This window comes from Bombina bombina, chromosome 5, assembly GCF_027579735.1.
Source record: "Bombina bombina isolate aBomBom1 chromosome 5, aBomBom1.pri, whole genome shotgun sequence".
In the NCBI taxonomy this organism is placed as follows: domain Eukaryota; kingdom Metazoa; phylum Chordata; class Amphibia; order Anura; family Bombinatoridae; genus Bombina; species Bombina bombina.
In genome coordinates, this window is record NC_069503.1 from 368,411,286 (window position 1) to 368,434,202 (window position 22,917).

The 22,917-nt window shown below is 38.8% G+C and overlaps 1 protein-coding gene across 1 annotated transcript in view; it reads left to right on the plus strand.

Moving 5' to 3' along the window:
* Positions 1 to 8,686: 8,686 nt before the first annotated feature.
* CREB5 (cAMP responsive element binding protein 5) overlaps positions 8,687 to 22,917 on the plus strand; it is an 823,361-nt gene continuing 809,130 nt past the window's right edge. The window contains exon 1 of the mRNA XM_053714186.1: positions 8,687 to 8,859. The gene's annotated coding sequence lies outside the window, so the exon portion shown is untranslated. The remainder of the gene's footprint in view (positions 8,860 to 22,917) is intronic.

The following is a 22,917-nucleotide window of genomic DNA, read 5'->3' on the forward strand; positions in this document are numbered from 1 at the left end:
CACTGCTGAGATACCATGCCAATACCAGCCGTACAGGCACACACTGCTGAGAGACCCTGCCAATACCAGCTGTGCAGGCACACACTGCTGAGAGACCCTGCCAAAACCAGCTGTACAGGCACACACTGCTGAGAGACCCTGCCAATACCAGCTGTACAGGCACACACTGCTGAGAGACCCTGACAATACCAGCTGTACAGGCACACACTGCTGAGAGACCCTGCCAATACCAGCTGTACAGGCACACACTGCTGAGAGACCCTGCCAAAATGAGCTGTACAGGTACACACTGCTGAGAGACAATACCAGCTGTACAGGCATACACTGCTGAGAGACCCTGTCAAAACCAGCTGTACAGGGACACACTGCTGAGAGATCCTGTCAATACAAACGGTGCAGGCACACACTGCTGAGAGACCCTGCCAATACCAGCTCTACTGCTGAGAGACCCTGCCAATGACAGCTGTACAGGCACACACTGCTGAGAGACCCTGCCAATACCAGCTGTACAGGCACACACTGCTGAGAGACCCTGCCAATACCAGCTGTACAGGGATACATTGCTGAGAGACCCTGTCAATACAAATGGTACAGGCACACACTGCTGAGAGACTCTGTCAATACCAACAGTACAGGCACACACTGCTGAGAGACCCTGCCAATACCAGCGGTACAGGCATACACTGCTGAGAGACCCTGCCAATACCAGCTGTGCAGGCACACACTGCTGAGAGACCCTGCCAAAACCAGCTGTACAGGCACACACTGCTGAGAGACCCTGCCAATACCAGCTGTACAGGCACACACTGCTGAGAGACCCTGCCAATACCAGCTGTACAGGCACACACTGCTGAGAGACCCTGCCAATACCAGCTGTACTGCTGAGAGACCCTGCCAATACCAGCTGTACAGGCACACACTGCTGAGAGACCCTGCCAATACCAGCTGTACAGGCACACACTGCTGAGAGACCCTGCCAATACCAGCTGTACAGGGACACATTGCTGAGAGACCCTGCTAATACAAGCTGTACAGGCACACTGCTGAGATACCATGCCAATACCAGCCGTACAGGCACACACTGCTGAGAGACCCTGCCAATACCAGCTGTGCAGGCACACACTGCTGAGAGACCCTGCCAAAACCAGCTGTACAGGCACACACTGCTGAGAGACCCTGCCAATACCAGCTGTACAGGCACACACTGCTGAGAGACCCTGCCAATACCAGCTGTACAGGCACACACTGCTGAGAGACCCTGCCAATACCAGCTGTACAGGCACACACTGCTGAGAGACCCTGCCAAAATGAGCTGTACAGGTACACACTGCTGAGAGACAATACCAGCTGTACAGGCATACACTGCTGAGAGACCCTGTCAAAACCAGCTGTACAGGGACACACTGCTGAGAGATCCTGTCAATACAAACGGTGCAGGCACACACTGCTGAGAGACCCTGCCAATACCAGCTCTACTGCTGAGAGACCCTGCCAATGACAGCTGTACAGGCACACACTGCTGAGAGACCCTGCCAATACCAGCTGTACAGGCACACACTGCTGAGAGACCCTGCCAATACCAGCTGTACAGGCACACACTGCTGAGAGACCCTGTCAATACAAATGGTACAGGCACACACTGCTGAGAGACTCTGTCAATACCAACAGTACAGGCACACACTGCTGAGAGACCCTGCCAATACCAGCGGTACAGGCATACACTGCTGAGAGACCCTGCCAATACCAGCTGTACAGGCACACACTGCTGAAAGACCCTACTAATATCAACTGTACAGGCACAAACTGCTGAGAGACCCTGCCAATACGAGCTGTACAGGCACACACTGCTGAGAGACCCTGCCAATACCAGCTGTACAGGCACACACTGCTGAGAGACACTGCCAATACCAGCTGTACAGGCACACACTGCTGAGAGACCCTGCCAATACCAGCTGTACAGGTATAAACAGCTGAGAGACCATGCCAATACCAGCTTTACAGGGACACACGTCTGAGAGACCCTGTGTCACAGTACTGTTCCTTTAAGCTCTGAACTCTTGTTCTAGCCTCATTTTCGTTTTTTCCCTTTATAAGCAATGAAGCCTATAGCTTCATTGCTTGGTATTAGCTGGTTGACTCCTGTCAATACTCAGCTCCTCTTGATCCTATTGTCAGCCTTGTTACTACATTCAGTCTACCCTCCTGCTACTTACAGCTCAGCCTTTGATTCCAGTGTGACTCCGTAATCTGTGCATAGGTTACTCTGCTGTTGCGCTGCTCCGCTGTTTGCTGGCAAATCTCCAGCAACTTACCCGACAGAACTTCCTCTGACGTCACTGGCGGCCGCTCCAACACTCACTCAGCCACCACGCTAACGCCGAGATAGTTCAGCCTGCTCCAACCGGTCCCTGCATCCAAACTAACTGTGAGTTCTCTCAGACTTCTTCTATTGCTTGTTACCGGGAGTTTCCGTATCTCCACACAATCCCTATTCCTCCAAGTTGGAAGATTGAATATTTTTGCTTATTATTTTTTACTTGATTTTTCTTGAAAATACCTTTTACATTTCTGCCTACATAATATATTAAATGTTTCTGCCATACTCATTTATTACTTCATATGAGTAAAAGGGAATTAGGATAACATTAAGCATATGTTATTCCTTCCTGTAACTCAATACATAAAACCTCTTGCAAGCATTACTGTTGTGATTCAGTTAAACAATAGTAATGATTTAAAGAAACATACACCATATTTTGAAATACTATTTTTCTCTGACATTTCATCAGCTAAATGTATCTGTTTGAACTACAAAATTCAGTTGTATTATTTGGGTTGTTACACCCTGTCAATACAAACGGTGCAGGCACACACTGCTGAGAGACCCTGCCAATACCAGCTGTACAGGCACACACTGCTGAGAGACCCTGCCAGTACCAGCTGTACAGGCACACGCTGCTGAAAGACCCTAATAATACCAACTGTAAAGGCACAAACTGCTGAGAGACCCTGCCAATACGAGCTGTACAGGCACACACTGCTGAGAGACCCTGCCAATACCAGCTGTACAGGCACACACTGCTGAGAGACACTGCCAATACCAGCTGTACAGGGACACATTGCTGAGAGACCCTGCTAATACAAGCTGTACAGACACACTGCTGAGAGACCCTGCCAATACCAGCCGTACAGGCACACACTGCTGAGAGACCCTGCCAATACCAGCTGTGCAGGCACACACTGCTGAGAGACCCTGCCAATACCAGCTGGACAGGCACACACTGCTGAGAGACCCTGCCAATACCAGCTCTGCAGGCACACACTGCTGAGAGACCCTGCCAATACCAAATTTACAGGCACACACTGCGGAGAAAACCTGCCAATACCAACTGTACAGGCACACACTGTTGAGAGACCCTGCCAATACCAACTGTACAGGCACACACTGCTGAGAGACTCTGTCAATACCAACTGTACAGGGACACATTGCTGAGAGACCCTGTCAATACAAACGGTACAGGCACACACTGCTGAGAGACTCTGCCAATACCATCTGTACAGGCACAAACTGCTGAGAGACTCTGTCAATACCAACGGTACAGGCACACACTGCTGAGAGACCCTGCCAATACCAGCTGTACAGGCACACACTGCTGAGAGACCCTGCCAATACCAACTGTACAGACAAACGCTGCTGAGAGACTCTGTCAATACCAGCTGTACAGGCACACACTGCTGAGAGACACTGTCAATACCAGCTATTAAGGCACACACTGCTGAGAGACCCTGCCAATACCACCTGTACAGACACACACTGGTGAGAGACCCTGCCAATACCAACTGTACAGGCACAAACTGCTGAGAGACCCTGCCAATACGAGTTGTACAGGCACACACTGCTGAGAGACCCTGCCAATACCAGCTGTACAGGCACACACTGCTGAGAGACTCTGCCAATATGAGCTCTACAGACACACACTGCTGAGAGACCATGCCAATACCAGCTGTAAATGCACACACTGCTGAGAGACTCTGTCAATACCAATGGTACAGGCACACACTGCTGAGACACAATACCAGCTGTACAGGCATACAGTGCTGAGAGACCCTGTCAATACCATGTGTACAGGGACACACTGCTGAGAGATCCTGTTATTACAAACGGTGCAGGCACACACTGCTGAGAGACCCTGCCAATACCAGCTGTACTGCTGAGAGACCCTGCCAATACCAGCTGTACAGGCACACACTGCTGAGAGACCCTGCCAATACCAGCTGTACAGGCACACACTGCTGAGAGACCCTGTCAATACCAGCTGTACAGGGACACATTGCTGAGAGACCCTGTCAATACAAATGGTACAGGCACACACTGCTGAGAGACTCTGTCAATACCAAAGGTACAGGCACACACTGCTGAGAGACCATGCCAATACCAGCTGTATAGGCACACACTACTGAGAGACCCTGCCAATACCAGCTGTACTGCTGAGAGACCCTGCCAATACCAGCTGTACAGGCACACACTGCTGAGAGACCCTGCCAATACCAGCTGTACAGGGACACAGTGCTGAGAGACCCTGCTAATACAAGCTGTACAGGCACACTGCTGAGAGACCCTGCCAATGCCAGCCGTACAGGGACACACTGCTGAGAGACCCTGTCAATACCAGCTGTGCAGGCACACACTGCTGAGAGACCCTGCCAATACCAGCTGTACAGGCACACACTGCTGAGAGACCCTGCCAATACCAGCTGTACAGGCACACACTGCTGAGAGACCCTGCCAATACCAGCTGTGCAGGCACACACTGCTGAGAGACCCTGCCAATACCAGCTGTACAGGCACACACTGCTGAGAGACCCTGCCAAAATGAGCTGTACAGGCACACACTGCTGAGAGACAATACCAGCTGTACAGGCATACACTGCTGAGAGACCCTGTCAATACCAGCTGTACAGGGTAAAACTGCTGAGAGATCCTGTCAATACAAACGGTGCAGGCACACACTGCTGAGAGACCCTGCCAATACCAGCTCTACTGCTGAAAGACCCTGCCAATGACAGCTGTATAGGCACACACTGCTGAGAGACCCTGCCAATACCAGCTGTACAGGCACACACTGCTGAGAGACCCTGCCAATACCAGCTGTACAGGGATACATTGCTGAGAGACCCTGTCAATACAAATGGTACAGGCACACACTGCTGAGAGACTCTGTCAATACCAATGGTACAGGCACACACTGCTGAGAGACCCTGCCAATACCAGCGGTACAGGCATACACTGCTGAGAGACCCTGCCAATACCAGCTGTACAGGCACACACTGCTGAAAGACCCTACTAATACCAACTGTACAGGCACAAACTGCTGAGAGACCCTGCCAATACGAGCTGTACAGGCACACACTGCTGAGAGACCCTGCCAATACCAGCTGTACAGGCACACACTGCTGAGAGACACTGCCAATACCAGCTGTACAGGCACACACTGCTGAGAGACCCTGCCAATACCAGCTGCACAGGTATACACAGCTGAGAGACCATGCCAATACCAGCTTTACAGGGACACACGTCTGAGAGACCCTGTCAATACAAACGGTGCAGGCACACACTGCTGAGAGACCCTGCCAATACCAGCTGTACAGGCACACACTGCTGAAAGACCCTAATAATACCAACTGTACAGGCACAAACTGCTGAGAGACCCTGCCAATACGAGCTGTACAGGCACACACTGCCAAGACCTCTGTCTGTGTAGTTGGTACTGCCATGGTCTCTCAGCAGTCTCTGCCTATGCAGTTGGAACTGCCAGGGTCTCTCAGATTGCCTGTGTAGTCGGTACTGCCAGGGTCTCTCAGCAGTCTCTGTCTGTGCAGTTGGTACTGCCATGGTCTCTCAGCAGTCTCTGCCTGTGTAGTTGGTACTGTCAGGGTCTCTCAGCAGTCTGTGTATGTGCAGTTGATACTGCCAGGGTCTCTCAGCAGTCTCTGTCTGTGCAGTTGCTACTGCCAAGGTCTCTCAACAGTCTCTGCCGGTGCAGTTAGTACTGCCAGGGTCTCTCAGCAGTCTCTGCATGTGCAGTTGGTTCTGCCAGGGTCTCTAAGCAGTCTCTGTCTGTGCAGTTGGTACTGTCAGGGTCTCTCAGCAGTCTCTGTCTGTGCAGTTGGTACTGCCATGGTCTCTCAGCAGTCTCTGCCTGTGCAGTTGGTACTGCCAGGGTCTCTCAACAGTCTCTGCCAGTAGAGCTAGTACTGGCTGGGTCTCTCAGCTGTCTCTGCATGTGCAGTTGGTACTGTCAGGGTCTCTCAGCAGTCTCTGTCTGTGCAGTTGGTACTGCCAGGGTGTCTCAGGAGTCTCTGTCTGTGTAGTTGGTACAGTTAGGGTCTCTCAGCAGTCTCTGCCTGTGCAGTTGTTACTGCCAGGGTCTGTCAGCAGTCTCTGTCTGTGCAGTTGGTACTGCCAGGGTCTTTCAGCAGTCTCTGTCTGTGCAGTTGGTACTGTCAGGGTCTCTCGGCAGTCTCTGTCTGTGTAGTTTGTACTGTCAGGGTCTCTCAGCAGTCTCTGCCTGTGCAGTTGGTACTGCCATGGTCTCTCAGCAGTCTCTGCCTATGCAGTTGGAACTGCCAGGGTCTCTCCGATTGCCTGTGTAGTCGGTACTGCCAGGGTCTCTCAGCAGTCTCTGTCTGTGCAGTTGGTACTGCCATGGTCTTTCAGCAGTCTCTGTCTGTGTAGTTTTTTTTTCTGTGTTAAATGTAAAAAAAAAAATATGTATTAAATTCACTTTTTTTTGGAGGGGGGAGGGGTGGTGGGGGGGCCCTTCTTAGATTCTTGCACCTGGGCCCTGTGGTTTCTAGTTACGCCTCTGTCTGTATGTGCAGTTGCTACTGTCAGTGTCTCTCAGCAGTCTCTGTCTGTGTAGTTGGTACTGCCAGGGTCTCTCAGCAGTCTCTGTCGGTGCAGTTGGTACTGCCAGGGTCTCTCAGCAGTCTGTGTCTGTGCAGTTGGTACAGTCAGGGTCTCTCAGCAGTCTCTGTCTGTGCAGTTGGTACTGCCAGGGTCTCTTAGCAGTCTCTGTTTGTGCAGTTGGTGCTGCCAGGGTCTCTCAGCAGTCTCTGTCTGTGCAGTTGGTACTGCCATGGTCTCTCAGCAGTCTCTGTCTGTGCAGTTGGTACTGTCAGGGTCTCTCAGCAGTCTCTGTCTTTGCAGTTGGTATTGTCAGGGTCTCTCAGCAGTCTCTGATTGTGCAGTTGGTACTGTCAGGGTCTCTCAGCAGTCTCTGTCTGTGCAGTTGGTACTGGTAGGGTCTCTCAGCAGTCTCTGTCTGTGCAGTTGGTACTGTCAGGGTCTCTCAGCAGTCTCTGTCTGTGCAGTTGGTACTGTTAGGGTCTCTCAGCAGTCTCTGTCTGTGCAGTTGGTACTGTCAGGGTCTCTCAGCAGTCTCTGTCTGTGCAGTTGGTACTGTCAGGGTCTCTCAGCAGTCTGTGTCTGTGCAGTTGGTACTGTCAGGGTCTCTCAGCAGTCTCTGTCTGTGCAGTTGGTACTGCCAGGGTCTCTTAGCAGTCTCTGTTTGTGCAGTTGGTGCTGCCAGGGTCTCTCAGCAGTCTCTGTCTGTGCAGTTGGTACTGCCATGGTCTCTCAGCAGTCTCTGTCTGTGCAGTTGGTACTGTCAGGGTCTCTCAGCAGTCTCTGTCTTTGCAGTTGGTATTGCCAGGGTCTCTCAGCAGTCTCTGATTGTGCAGTTGGTACTGTCAGGGTCTCTCAGCAGTCTCTGTCTGTGCAGTTGGTACTGGTAGGGTCTCTCAGCAGTCTCTGTCTGTGCAGTTGGTACTGTCAGGGTCTCTCAGCAGTCTCTGTCTGTGCAGTTGGTACTGTTGGGGTCTCTCAGCAGTCTCTGTCTGTGCAGTTGGTACTGTCAGGGTCTCTCAGCAGTCTCTGTCTGTGCAGTTGGTACTGTCAGGGTCTCTCAGCAGTCTCTGAGAGACTGCGGGGTCTCTCAGACTGCCTGAGTAGTTGGTACAGGCAGGGTCAAGGTCTGTGTGCACATTAAACAATTACAAATGTATAATAGTATACTGAAATATGAAGGCTGAGGGGTTTCATACAATGTATCATGTAGATGAGCAGAGCAGCTCAAGTGCTGGTTGTGGAAAGTTTACGTGGCTCCACTTTTTGTTACTGCAAACACAAACTCAGATTTTGCATTATTGAATTTAGGGTTTATATTAACTTGTTCACGACCAGAACATAAGGGGTAAGTGTTCTCGCTCAGCAACACCATAAACTAGACCCTGACACAGCTACTCTCAGTCCCGAGGCGTCAGGCAGCACTAACTCCACAAAACTGTCCAACAGCCGTGCTACAGCTGAGTGACAACTAGCAACTCCTGGGGGCGTGGCTGCCAGCCAAGCCCATTCCCACACCGCCCACACCAGCCCCTGACACTCCCCTCCCTCGCAGACTGCAATGATTTAGAAGTTCAGGAATCCCACGTGACGTCACCAAAGGGTGATGTAATGCTTCTCTAAATAGAAAGTATTGTAATCTTCCCTCAGTCCAACGTGGTTCCTTTGTAGTATATGGCACTGTGTCTTTAAAGCAGCCTGTGTATGTGTGATGCAGGGGAAGTCACTCCCCCACTCCAGAAAGAAACGGAGAGTCTTGCAGTCTGTGAAGAGTTAGCTGCTCCAAGTGTTTGCCCTGTGTATGCTGCAGCCAAATAAAGTTAGGATTGTTACCTGTTATAGTACAGCCTGAAGTTGAGACCTGAGGAATTAAACATCTGATGACATTTTTCTTAAACAAGATACAATAACTTTTACAGTGAGTTTGCTGATCCTTTTCTTTACTTTTTTAGGTAAGTTTCTAAAGAATATAAAATATGTATTTTTTATGATAACATGAAGTATTTTTTGTGACTGCCAATGTATAAAGTGTCAGTAAATATCCATTGATAAATTAAAGAATGATGGTTATAAAGTTGTAAGAGTGTATAATTAGGACGTTCCTATTGGTCAGTATAGATGATTGATGAGATAAGGAGTTCAGCCTGACAACCTGTCATTTCTTCCCTTCTAGAAACAGGTTGTACTCTGCTATCTGTGATGTACATTATATGTTAGAATTTCTACATAAATAAACAATCATTTTAACTGGGTTTTTTTTTTTTTAGTGCATCTTAATAATTTAGAATTAAAGGGTTAAACGTGTGTGATGAAGTTTGGATCAATACGTCTCTACCCAGAACTGGATAGCACTACCAGGGTCTGCAAAGTTTTGTCAAGTGGTAAACAATGAAGGTTTTATATTGTGCGTTCGTGACAAGAGTTATGCTGCACATAAGATAGTTGTTTAGCTTCAAGACCTGCAGTGTGTAGCAATGAGAGTGACAAAACTACTGTCTAGCACTTACAATGTAGAATGTTGAAGTTTGAAAACTTTTTCTGCGACCAGCTGATCAGATAACTAAGGTCATAAGCAAGTCATTAATATGCTGTTTCTGTCAATCTACATGCGAGCCGCTAGTTTTCACAGTAATGCTGCAACTTTAGTAAAATAATGCACTTGCCACAGTTATTTGTGATTGGTGGTGAAAAAAAGTTGTAATGTGACCCTTTATTCATTTAGTTTTATCTCAATCCTTTATATTACTAGAAAGTTTTCAGTTTTCTAAGAGCATCAGTTCTAATTAATACTTATTCTAATATTCTAAGTTTAGAGTAACTAAGATAGTTGGAGGACTGTATTAGAAACCCATTAGTCTGTGGCAACCGATGAATACGAATTGAAGATGTTCTTTATAGTTAGTGCAAATTAGTAAGTAATTTACTCCTGACTATTAACTTGTCTAACCAACCAGAGAACAACCATTAGTGATATACACATACTTTCACTATATATATCGATATTGAGTGCACTAGTAACTTTTTCTATGCTAGCTAAAAACGTTTTTTTCCCTTTACTGTTGACATTGAAGATATATATACACATACATATATATTCAATATTTTGTTTATATTTTGTTTATATACACACATATATCTAAAACCATTGTGTATACATAAATAAATATTATATATATATATATATATATATATATATACACACACACATGGGGTTAAACATGTGTGAATATATATTTATATATGTATATGTGTGTGTATGTATGTGTATATATATATATATGTGTATGTGTGTATATATATATATATATATATATATATATATATATATATATATATATATATATATATATATATATATATATGTGTGTGTGTGTGTGTATGTATGTGTGTATACATTTTTTATTAATTTAAAATTTTGAAAAAGACCTGTGAGTGCAACGCTTGTTCCTGTATACTACTTAATTTTTGCACCCAGGCTGCTGACGACTGGTGGGCTAAACTGGATTGTGTTAAGTATATATATATATATATATATATATATATATATATATATATATATATATATATATATATATATATATATATATATATATATATATATATATCTTAATTGTGTACTGAATTTAATAATTTTACATTTTTATTCAGCCAACAGAGAATAGTGCTGAAAATGTTTGCAAGGTTTGGAGTGTGCTCTGAGCATATTTGGTTGTTAGGTGTCAGTATTTGTATGTTTTCCCCTCATCTCTGGGAATAATACTGGACAGCAGGGCATTACATCATTTTGCAGCCTAGTAAGTGAGTTTGATTAACACAGAGGAGAGGGTTCAGGGGTTAGAAATGCTGACAGTGCAGTCTGCTTCACACAAGCCCAGTGGCTTAATATGCAACGATGTGAGCTTTGTTGATAGTTGTTTTAAAGACCAGTGTATTTCTTTCAGTAGGATACTCTGTGAAAGATTTATTTTTATTTATATGACTTTTGTTCTTTTAGGTAATGCTTAAAGGTTAATAGCCATATTCTGTTACTCAATATTAGTTGAAATGAATGGCTGAGATTTTAGTGGCTAATAATAAAGAGTTGTTACTATTGTTGGATTTAAGAGTATACAGCTAAAGGAATTTTGGCTTGTCAGACTAAATCTGAGATTGAAACCTTAAAGGTTCATTAGGTGCAGGTGGCAGTAGATATATTTAAGATGAGAATACAATGTTATTGATGTCATAAAGGTTCTTTTGTAACTCACCTTTACCTCTGACCTCAAACCTAAGTAAACAGACTAGGGTCACCTCAGTACACTGAAATATGGTGCCCCAAGGCCCTAGATCACCTTATTAGTTTCCACCCACAAAAAAAATACAGGAATGGAAAAGAGAGTGAAGGGAAAGGGGGGTACACTGTGGTCTGGAGGGTCACTAGGACAGACTGGAGATTAAAACCATAAATTATAGTTTGCACTTTAGAGTTCTATTTAGTTTTGGGGAAAGATCTCTCTAGCTACACATAATGCTGCTTCGTTATACCAGAAAGGACGGACTAAGTCATTTTTGCTAATGGTTTTTTGTGCTAAGTTAATGGTTGATGTGATTTAGCAGAAGGTACGTAGGTTGTGCCAGCAGATTGCAATTACAAAGTGGCTGAAGAATGCACAACGATAAAGGGTGCCAAAGAATGGTAAGTGGGCAGAAAAGGTGACTAAGAGAACCTAATACCATGGGTGCAGGGTATGAACCAAAAACACATTATATGATAATCAACTTCTATAAAGAAAAAGTTATGTGCAGGTGCTTCACTTCATGTTATTTAGAACATTTTCTATATTTTTATACTTTTTATATATATTTTAACTATCACATAATAGTCTTTAATTCATGTTTGTCTTACTGAACACCTCTCAAGAGAACTTTCTCATTGCTTCATGTTAAACGCTTATGGCCATTGTGCTTCTTATGCTTCGTTAGTTTATGACCTTGTTAAACTTTTAATAAATGAAACTGCTTACAGAGTTGTAAGTTATCGAGCATTGAGGTATGTTTGTTTCATGGCAAAAATATAAATAAATGAAAAATGGATCATTTTGTGGATTGTACCAAGGTTAAGATTTCAAGCAGTTCCTGATAATGCATTTTTTTCCTTTAGTGCATCACTATAGGTTGCACAGCATTTGTCTTTTAAATAAATTAAACTCTCGCATTAGAGACTACAGATTGCAGAGGGATATGAATTTGTGAAGCTACATATATACTTATTTTATTGTGTTTATGCTATAAAAATATGAATGATCTTTTTTTATGTTTCTACATATATGTATATTCTAGACTAAAATAAACTTTACTCTTGCATTTATATCTGGAATGTATGAAATCAGAAAGAACCTTAATCATTTATATTTTTCTTCTGCATTAATGTTAGAATAAATAAAAACAATACAATTTTTTGACACATAACTGCAAATCAAATATTGAAAAGTCAAAAAGTTATAGTATATTTCAGGCTTCATGCAATACTATTATTTAGGGTCTTGTTATATGTTAAAAGATTATCTCTATGGAAAGTTAAAAGATTTTTTTCATGTCAAGCAAGTGCATACACATATAACTGGCAAATTTATTTTACATTTCAGGGGAAACAGGTGAAAAATTTAATATTTTAGTATTTAATGTATCATTATTAATATATATTCTAAAGCAGGGCTTAACCAATCCTTGGAACCAGTGATCCATTACGTCTAAATTTGTGCGTCCGGCCCCTAATTTGTTGGATTAGATTGCATATATATATATATATATATATATATATATATATATATATATATATATATATATATATATATATATATATATATATATATATATATATATATATATATATATATATTAACTCATATCATAATTACTGACACTGCATCTGGCTCCTCGATAGCATAGCTAGCTCCTACGTTTATTGTAAATATGCCAACTCTTGTAATATAAAGACCTGTAAAGTGTTAAATACATGATAAGTGGTTATGTAATGATTAGCTATTTTATGCATTTTTTTTCTAGAATTGGGCATCTAATAATTAAATGACTCTGAATAAATGCTGATTGGTAAAATAGGTAAATGATAGGCGTTTACCAATAATAGGCATTTGTGCCAACACACATTTTGTATAGGATTTATACTTTCTTATGGGATAATTAGTTTAATTTATAGACTCTTTGATTTAAGTAGTTTTTGCCTTGAAAAACAAATATAGATTTTGATGTATATTACATACATTTTCCCAGATGGACTGTATTTTTTGGTTAGCCGTACAGTGAAAGAAATGCTTGTAGATTTAACAGCATGCAGTGTTCAGAAGAAGTTAACTCCGTAGTTTTAAAGTACTCATTGGTATAAAATAAAGCTGTGGAAGATGTTAAATAATGTCACAATATAATGCTAATAAAATAGAGAGAATTTGGTTATTAACCCTGTAAATGACTACTTGGCTGAAATTCATCAAAACATAAAACAAGGCCAGGCAGAGCAGTTAATTTATCAGAATTTTCCATGTCACTGAAATCTACTGAGTTATTGGTCACTGGAAAATCTAATATCATTACAAAATGTTATTTTATAGAAATCTTTATAAAAATGAGGCAAATACATATTAATACCAGAGTATCAGTTAAATTGTTAGACAGAAGATAAATATTAAGTTATTTTTTTTTCTTTACACGACATGTGATGTGTTTTTTAATTATAAAACACCTGAAGAGTAAATAATTCCTGATTAAATTTCTGATTTATTAATTTATATATTAGTTTTATTATCACATTAAATTGAGGACACAAATCAAAAATCTTTGACATGTTAAAATACTCATAATAACTCATAACATGGTTTATAAGTATGTAACTTGAAATGTAACCATTTATGCAAAATGTGGTTTTACGTTTATTTAATATTTAATTCCTAAGTTAGTTTGTCTTCATTTTTCCAATGAAAACATTAGCTATCTTCAGAACTGTTCATTCTCTCAAATTCGCATTACAGGTAGAAACCCTTTTTTCCACACTGCTTGGGATTTGAAAAGGTTTGGATTTCAGAATAGTTGGGATTTTAGAATATTTGCATCTGAAAAATGGGACAGTTTGGAGACGGGATGGGACCAAGGATAAACAACAATATCTTATGTCATTAAGACAATATTTACATGTTCTAATACAGCTTATACATGACGCAACCTAAAGGAAGTTTTATATTATATTTTTTTATATTTTTGTATTAATTTTACCATCAGATAGATAGTACAGTACTGTAATAAGAAAGGTGATATTTGTTGTTGGAATATTAGAATATACTATTATTTGTATTTTAGAACACAAAAAAAAAAAAAGGCATAGGCAGAAAAGATTGTTACTTACACGTGGGAAAAATAGTATTTTTTGATAATTTTATTTAAAAAAAATACTAATTTAAACCTTTGGATTTCAGAATAAATTTGGATTTGGAATTCCGGATTTGGGGATTTGTATCTGTATTTATATTATACATTTTAAGCACTGCATACGGTATACAGTAAATGATGACTTGCTATTAATTGATAACATTCTGATAAATTTCTGTTAATGTATCTGTTAATGTATATTTTATTTGTGTGTGTGTGTATATATATATATATATATATATATATATATGCACACAAATGTATTGCATATATATATATATATATATATATATATATATATATATATAACCGTCTATACATACAAATATTGAAATATTGCAAAAAAAGAAACATTTTTGCCTATCACAAACATGTGCGTCAAGATAGGTATGTAATTAAAACACAATAAAAATGGCATACTATTAAATAACACAGTGTGACACAGCTCAATAGGTCTCTGTAGCATTTCAATATTAACATTTTCCAAACTGTTTTAAAGCTGACAATTTCTGTTCATCTGTTAAGGCCTAATTATTTTTATAGCATTCATCTTAAATTTATTTATTATTTATCTTATTAAAAAGTTTCTGCAGAATAATTTACAATAAGAAATTGAATAAACGTATATGCAGATCTGAAGCCTAATGGGGCTAAGTATGGTTTAAAAGATATAGATACTGCACTTGTAAATTCACACACATCTAGTAAGCGATACAGCTTTGGCTGATCATATGTCTCACTTGTAGACTGTTCTACTGTATCCCACTAAATAATTCCTCTCCATTAATGTTCAGGGATGCAGTAAAATGTAAGATCAGATGGTTATAAGGGTTTGTACTGGTAACTAAAACCTGCTTTTATTACAAAGTATTGATCATTTAACCCTATAACAACCAAATGGGCCGCAACACTTTTCTTAAAAATGTGCTGCAGCTCTCTCAAGCTGTCAAAGGGTTAAGCGAATGTTTGTAAACAAATATTTTCAGTTCATACAGATGTAAAACTGCATCATTACAAAACCAAAACCAAAAAATCCCAACATCACTTTGCAACTGCATTTTTTGGTTTAATTTTTATTGACCTAATCTAAGTTCAAGAACAGCAGGTTTCATGGCAGCTGTTTCTTTTATTATGCGTCTTAATGTTTTAACCTTTTCAGGGCTCGGTATTATATTTAGCTAATGTTTATTTTAAATCAATAAAATGTGCACATTCTTTATGTGGTTTGCAAGTTCATTTCTGGATTGAATTCTCCCGACACCGTTGAACTATAAAATCTACTTTCTGGTTATTTGTAATATATATTTTTTTCTTTCTTTCACATTTATATTATACCCTGCTGGCAGCTCGCTAGAATATTTTCTGCTTGTATACAAAGCACAAGCACAATTAATATTTAATATATATTTTGTAATGATTTTGATTAAATTAATATTTGATATTATACATTACACATTTGGTGTTTTTTCAAGTCTCCTGATATAACTCCGCAAAAACTGCACAACTTATCTGTGTATTTAGTATTATTTTTTACTGTTTTATACTGCTCACTTTCAAGCCTGCAATTGAAATATTATTGATGCTTACAGAGTCCACTTTTAACCATTTTCCAACTAAAAGTTAAAAGAAAAAACAAAATGTAAGTTGTTGCTTCTGAAATAAAGTTTTAGAAACAGATTAATGTTTCTTCTAATTAACTTTTAAATAGGTATTTAGATACTTTTCTTTTGTAATTAGGCCCAGAATAATAATTTCTATTTAAAGGGACACTCAAGTCAAAATAACATTTTCATGATTCAGATAGAGCATGACATTTTAAACAACTTTCCAATTTACTTCCATTAACAAAATGTGCACTGTTTTTTTTATATTTACACATTTTGAGTCACCAGCTCCTACTGAGCATGTGCAAGAATTCATATAATATACATATATGCTTTGTGATTGGCTGATGGCTGTCACATGATACAGTGGGAGTGGAAATAGGCATAACTTTGAAATTTGTCAGAAAAAAATCTGCTACTCATTTGAAGATCAGACTAAGTGCTATTGCATTGTCTATTTATCATGCATTTGTCCATTATGCAAATCTACTGCATTTACTGGTCCTTTAATGAAGCTTGCTGTTTTAATTACTTATACAATGGATTTTTTTTATATAGATTTAGGAGTTGTTTAATAAAAATTATTTCAATGGCCAAATTCTATCCAAAAACTAATCTATTGTTTTTAGTTGCCATAGGATGTAATATGATATTTATGATAATTAGGCAAAATGTTTCATTAGAACATTTGGAATTAATGTTACAGAGTGAATAAATCTAATTCAACCTTTTTGCTTAATATTCTATCCAATCACATTTACTTTAGCAAATTTACTTTTTCCTCTTAATTTATTACCATCTGTAACCATCAGAGCTAGTTCTGCCCAAATGCCATCAGCTCAGCTGTACAAGATATTTACTATGTCCAATCATGTCTGAACCCAAGCCTACCATTAGAATCTTATTTCTCACTCTATAGTACATGTACCGCTGGGTGTACCTGGAGCACTGGTAATGGGTAATGTTGCACTTTCCCTTTAATTTATTTTGGTCTCTGATGAAGCAAATGTACGCATGCGCGAAACGCATCAGGCATTAGGGAGCACCTTGTTGTTTATCATTGGCTCTGTTCCAATAAACCCTTGGACCTACGCTATACCGTGACTCAGTGTTTCAAATTTTCCTCATCTCGTGTTTAATTTTTTTTTGCCCTGATGAAGCTAAGGTTAACATTTAATATATTACAGAAATCATTGTTTCTCAAATCTAACCTAAAGCATCCCTAACAGGACAGATTGTACCTCCCAGGCTCGGCTGGTCAGCTGCTCACTCACTGCAACAGACCTGTGCTCAACCTGGGAAATCCTTAGAATCTGTTTGGTTAGTGATATTTGAAGACTGGAGTTGAGATCTGTTGATATAAAGTGTGTCACAGGGAAAGTGTCAGGTAAAGGGCCACAGAGACCAGATATAGGACCACAGTGAAATGTCACAAGAAAAATATGTAATGATAAAATGTGGTAGGTAAAGCGTACACTTTGCCCCAATGAAATGAGCCTGAACTGAGCTGTGTATGTGATAAAGTTCGAAGCGCTAACTTCAGCACTTAGGATATTGTGACCGTGTTAACTTTATCTCCCCATAGAATTCAATGGATCATGCTTTAAAAAAAAAAAGCCTAACATTTAGCGCTCACAAGCTAACCTGACACTGCATAAGACCTACAGCACTACATCCGAAGATAGTTAAGAATAATTTATATTCCATCTTTTTAATTTTTAATAGATCTCTCTCTCATATATATATATATATATATATATATATATATATATATATATATATATATATATATATATATATATATATATATATATATATATATATATATATATATACAGGGAGTGCAGAATTATTAGGCAAGTTGTATTTTTGAGGATTAATTTTATTATTGAACAACAACCATGTTCTCAATGAACCCAAAAAACTCATTAATATCAAAGCTGAATAGTTTTGGAAGTAGTTTTTAGTTTGTTTTTAGTTATAGCTATTTTAGGGGGACATCTGTGTGTGCAGGTGACTATTACTGTGCATAATTATTAGGCAACTTAACAAAAAACAAATATATACCCATTTCAATTATTTATTTTTGCCAGTGAAACCAATATAACATCTCAACATTCACAAATATACATTTCTGACATTCAAAAACAAAACAAAACAAATGAGTGACCAATATAGCCACCTTTCTTTGCAAGGACACTCAAAAGCCTGCCATCCATGGATTCTGTCAGTGTTTTGATCTGTTCACCATCAACATTGCGTGCAGCAGCAACCACAGCCTCCCAGACACTGTTCAGGGAGGTGTACTGTTTTCCCTCCTTGTAAATCTCACATTTGATGATGGACCACAGGTTCTCAATGGGGTTCAGATCAGGTGAACAAGGAGGCCATGTCATTAGATTTTCTTCTTTTATACCCTTTCTTGCCAGCCACGCTGTTGAGTACTTGGACGCGTGTGATGGAGCATTGTCCTGCATGAAAATCATGTTTTTCTTGAAGGATGCAGACTTCTTCCTGTACCACTGCTTGAAGAAGGTGTCTTCCAGAAAATGGCAGTAGGACTGGGAGTTGAGCTTGACTCCATCCTCAACCCGAAAAGGCCCCACAAGCTCATCTTTGATGATACCAGCCCAAACCAGTACTTCACCTCCACCTTGCTGGCGTCTGAGTCGGACTGGAGCTCTCTGCCCTTTACCAATCCAGCCACGGGCCCATCCATCTGGCCCATCAAGACTCACTCTCATTTCATCAGTCCATAAAACCTTAGAAAAATCAGTCTTGAGATATTTCTTGGCCCAGTCTTGACGTTTCAGCTTGCGTGTCTTGTTCAGTGGTGGTCGTCTTTCAGCCTTTCTTACCTTGGCCATGTCTCTGAGTATTGCACACCTTGTGCTTTTGGGCACTCCAGTAATGTTGCAGCTCTGAAATATGGCCAAACTGGTGGCAAGTGGCATCTTGGCAGCTGCACGCTTGACTTTTCTCAGTTCATGGGCAGTTATTTTGCGCCTTGGTTTTTCCACACGCTTCTTGCGACCCTGTTGACTATTTTGAATGAAACGCTTGATTGTTCGATGATCACGCTTCAGAAGCTTTGCAATTTTAAGAGTGCTGCATCCCTCTGCAAGATATCTCACTATTTTTGACTTTTCTGAGCCTGTCAAGTCCATCTTTTGACCCATTTTGCCAAAGGAAAGGAAGTTGCCTAATAATTATGCACACCTGATATAGGGTGTTGATGTCATTAGACCACACCCCTTCTCATTACAGAGATGCACATCACCTAATATGCTTAATTGGTAGTAGGCATTCGAGCCTATACAGCTTGGAGTAAGACAACATGCATAAAGAGGATGATGTGGTCAAAATACTCATTTGCCTAATAATTCTGCACACAGTGTATACACACACGTGTTTATATGTGTATAAATGTACTTATATACAAATATACATACATAAACACATAAATATACTCACACACACATATATATATATATATATATATATACACACACGTGTTTATATGTGTATAAATGTACTTATATACAAATATACATACATAAACACATAAATATACTCACACACACATATATATATATATATATATATATATATATATATATATATATATATATATACACACATGTGTTTATATGTGTATAAATGTACTTATATACAAATATACATACATAAACACATAAATATACTCACACACACATATATATATATATACACACATGTGTTTATATGTGTATAAATGTACTTATATACAAATATACATACATAAACACATAAATATACTCACACACACATATATATATATATATATATATATATATATATATACACACGTGTTTATATGTGTATAAATGTACTTATATACAAATATACATACATAAACACATAAATATACTCACACACACATATATATATATATATATACACACACATGTGTTTATATGTGTATAAATGTACTTATATACAAATATACATACATAAACACATAAATATACTCACACACAGATATATATATATATATATATACACACATGTGTTTATATGTGTATAAATGTACTTATATACAAATATACATACATAAACACATAAATATACTCACACACACACACATATATATATATATATATATATACACACATGTGTTTATATGTGTATAAATGTACTTATATACAAATATACATACATAAACACATAAATATACTCACACACACATATATATATATACACACATGTGTTTATATGTGTATAAATGTACTTATATACAAATATACATACATAAACACATAAATATACTCACACACACATATATATATATATATATATAATACCCAGAAAAAATGCACTCTCAGGTCTTTCACAAACAAGTTACTTTTATTCCTGTAACGTTTTCGGAGGTCTTGCCTCCTTCATCACCTGCTGATGAAGGAGGCAAGACCTCCGAAAACGTTACAGGAATAAAAGTAACTTGTTTGTGAAAGACCTGAGAGTGCATTTTTTCTGGGTATTATTTTTTACAAAGTTGCACCCAGGCAGTTTTCCTTTGTGGGCAAGATCCGGTGTTTTGGATACCTATATATATATATATATATATATATATATATATATATATATATATATATATATATATATATATATATATATATATATATATATATATATATACACACACACGTGTTTATATGTGTATAAATGTACTTATATACAAATATACATACATAAACACATAAATATACACACACACACACACATATATATATATATATATATATATATATATATATATATATATATATATATATATATATATATACATATATATATATATACACCCATATACACATTTGTATTAATATATATGTGAATATTCTGTATTAGAGATTGTATCTATGAGTTTTACACTTTATTTAAAGGCTGACAATTATCATATTTCTACACATTATATATTTACATGTATAGCCTTCTTTTAAAGGGATAGTAAACCCAAACTTATTCTTCCATGATTCAGAAAGAGCATGCAATTTTAAGCAACTTTCTAATTTACTCCTATTATCAATTTTTTTCTTCATTCTCTTGGTATCTTTATTTGAAAAGTGGGAATGTAAGATTAGGAGCCGGCCCATTTTTAGGTCAGAACCCTGGGTAGCGCTTGCTCATTGGTGGCTCCTTTGGTGGCTGAACCAACTCCAAAAAATACTGCATAGTTCAGTTATTTTATTAAAAAATAAAGATTCTGCTATCTTTTTTTTAAATAAAATACACTACACTGTATTTTGGATCCTGTAATGTTAATTTTACGCCCTGTGCGGGGGTGTGTGACAAAGTTTCTTTTTTGTAATGAAAGATATTGTGCACAATTATAACAGGGAAAACAACCTTTTTTCTTCAGGGAATAAGGGGGATTTCTACATCCCATGTCTGCCCTCACTAGTACATCACTTGATTTCCTGTATTGTTAATAGAAAAATAAGGGGGGATCTTTCAAAGTATCAGATAACTGTGGGTCTTCACGCAACAAATGCCAATGTTTTGAGATAATAGATCAGAAGATTGTACTATTGTGTCCAAAAGGAACTGAGAACATTTTGGACCTAGGGGGTGTCTTGGTCAGTAATTTTTGTCTAAATAATCCCTCAATTTCTCCTGTGGATAACTTATTTTGGAATTTCTTCAACATTTCATCCAGCCTGTGTTGAACTTTAATAGGATCCTGCACTATCCTTCTTGTTCTTAAATGTGACTATATTGAAGCTTTTAATCATGGTTGGAGGGTAGACGCATAAGAGATTATTGTAATCTGTGGTCTTTGAGTATAAATCACTTATTAAATGGTCATCTTTATTTGAGACCATTGTATCAAAAGAGCTTGCCTTCTAAATATTAGTTTCCATTTTGAATTGCTGAAATGATGTAGCATTCAAATTGGAAATGAAATATTGTAAAGTGTTGGCATCACCAGTCCATATAAAGAAAATATTATCTATATAGCGATGCCAACACACTACATATTGCTTTAACAGTTCAGATATGAAATTCCTCAAAATGTCCAACAAACAAATTGGTGTAAGTAGGGGCTACGTTTTGGTGTAAGTGCCATAATATTCAGTTTACATTGAAATTATACAAAATAAATAATGCATATAGCATTGATGTATTATTTACCTTAACATCTTTGGGCTAAATTACAATTATAGAGCAAACGATATCGCTCGGTGTGTTATATTTTGCGCAATCTTGTGCTCAGTATAAATCACAATCTTAAATTGGCTAAAAACATCTTTCACACTCTGTAGTTTTCTTGTATACCCCAGGAAGTGCTATCAGCGTGCTGGTTCTGCTTGTAAAGTAGTGATTTAAGAGTTTTGATCAAGCACAAACCAAAATACTGCTGTAAAATGTAGCATTTTTTAAGACCTGAAGTAAACCAATATTATTAATAATATAGCACAGATCGACATGAAGAACTTTACTACTTGTGCACCCTCAGCTTCTTGCACTATCCATTTAGTGCTTGATCAATATCCAACATGAACTTTACTGCATGCCCCCCCCATAGAAGTCTATTATGTAAGAGATTTAGAGCACCCGGACCATCAAACATGCAGATAAGCCCTTGACTATTGCTCGAGTTATAAAAATAACTTTAGACACAAAAATAGAAGCGCTATTGATTGTGCTTGAGCAATGCCTAATGCCACTTGTAAGCAACACTTGTGTAAAGTGTTCAGATTAAAAGTACATATGACTTGCGTGTGGATTACACACTCATCTATTTGCCATTCCAGAGGAGGTTTTGATAAAGAGCTTCTTATTATCCAAGATTCTGGTGGGATTGCTTTGAAGTAGTCTGATTGATCTAATAAGTGATGACCTACAGGTTGTAGCACTGCAACAAACACACCTTTTTTACACCATATCCCGTTTTTATAGAACGGATAAGACAGAGAAGTCAAAGTGTCTCATAGTTATTTTTGTTAA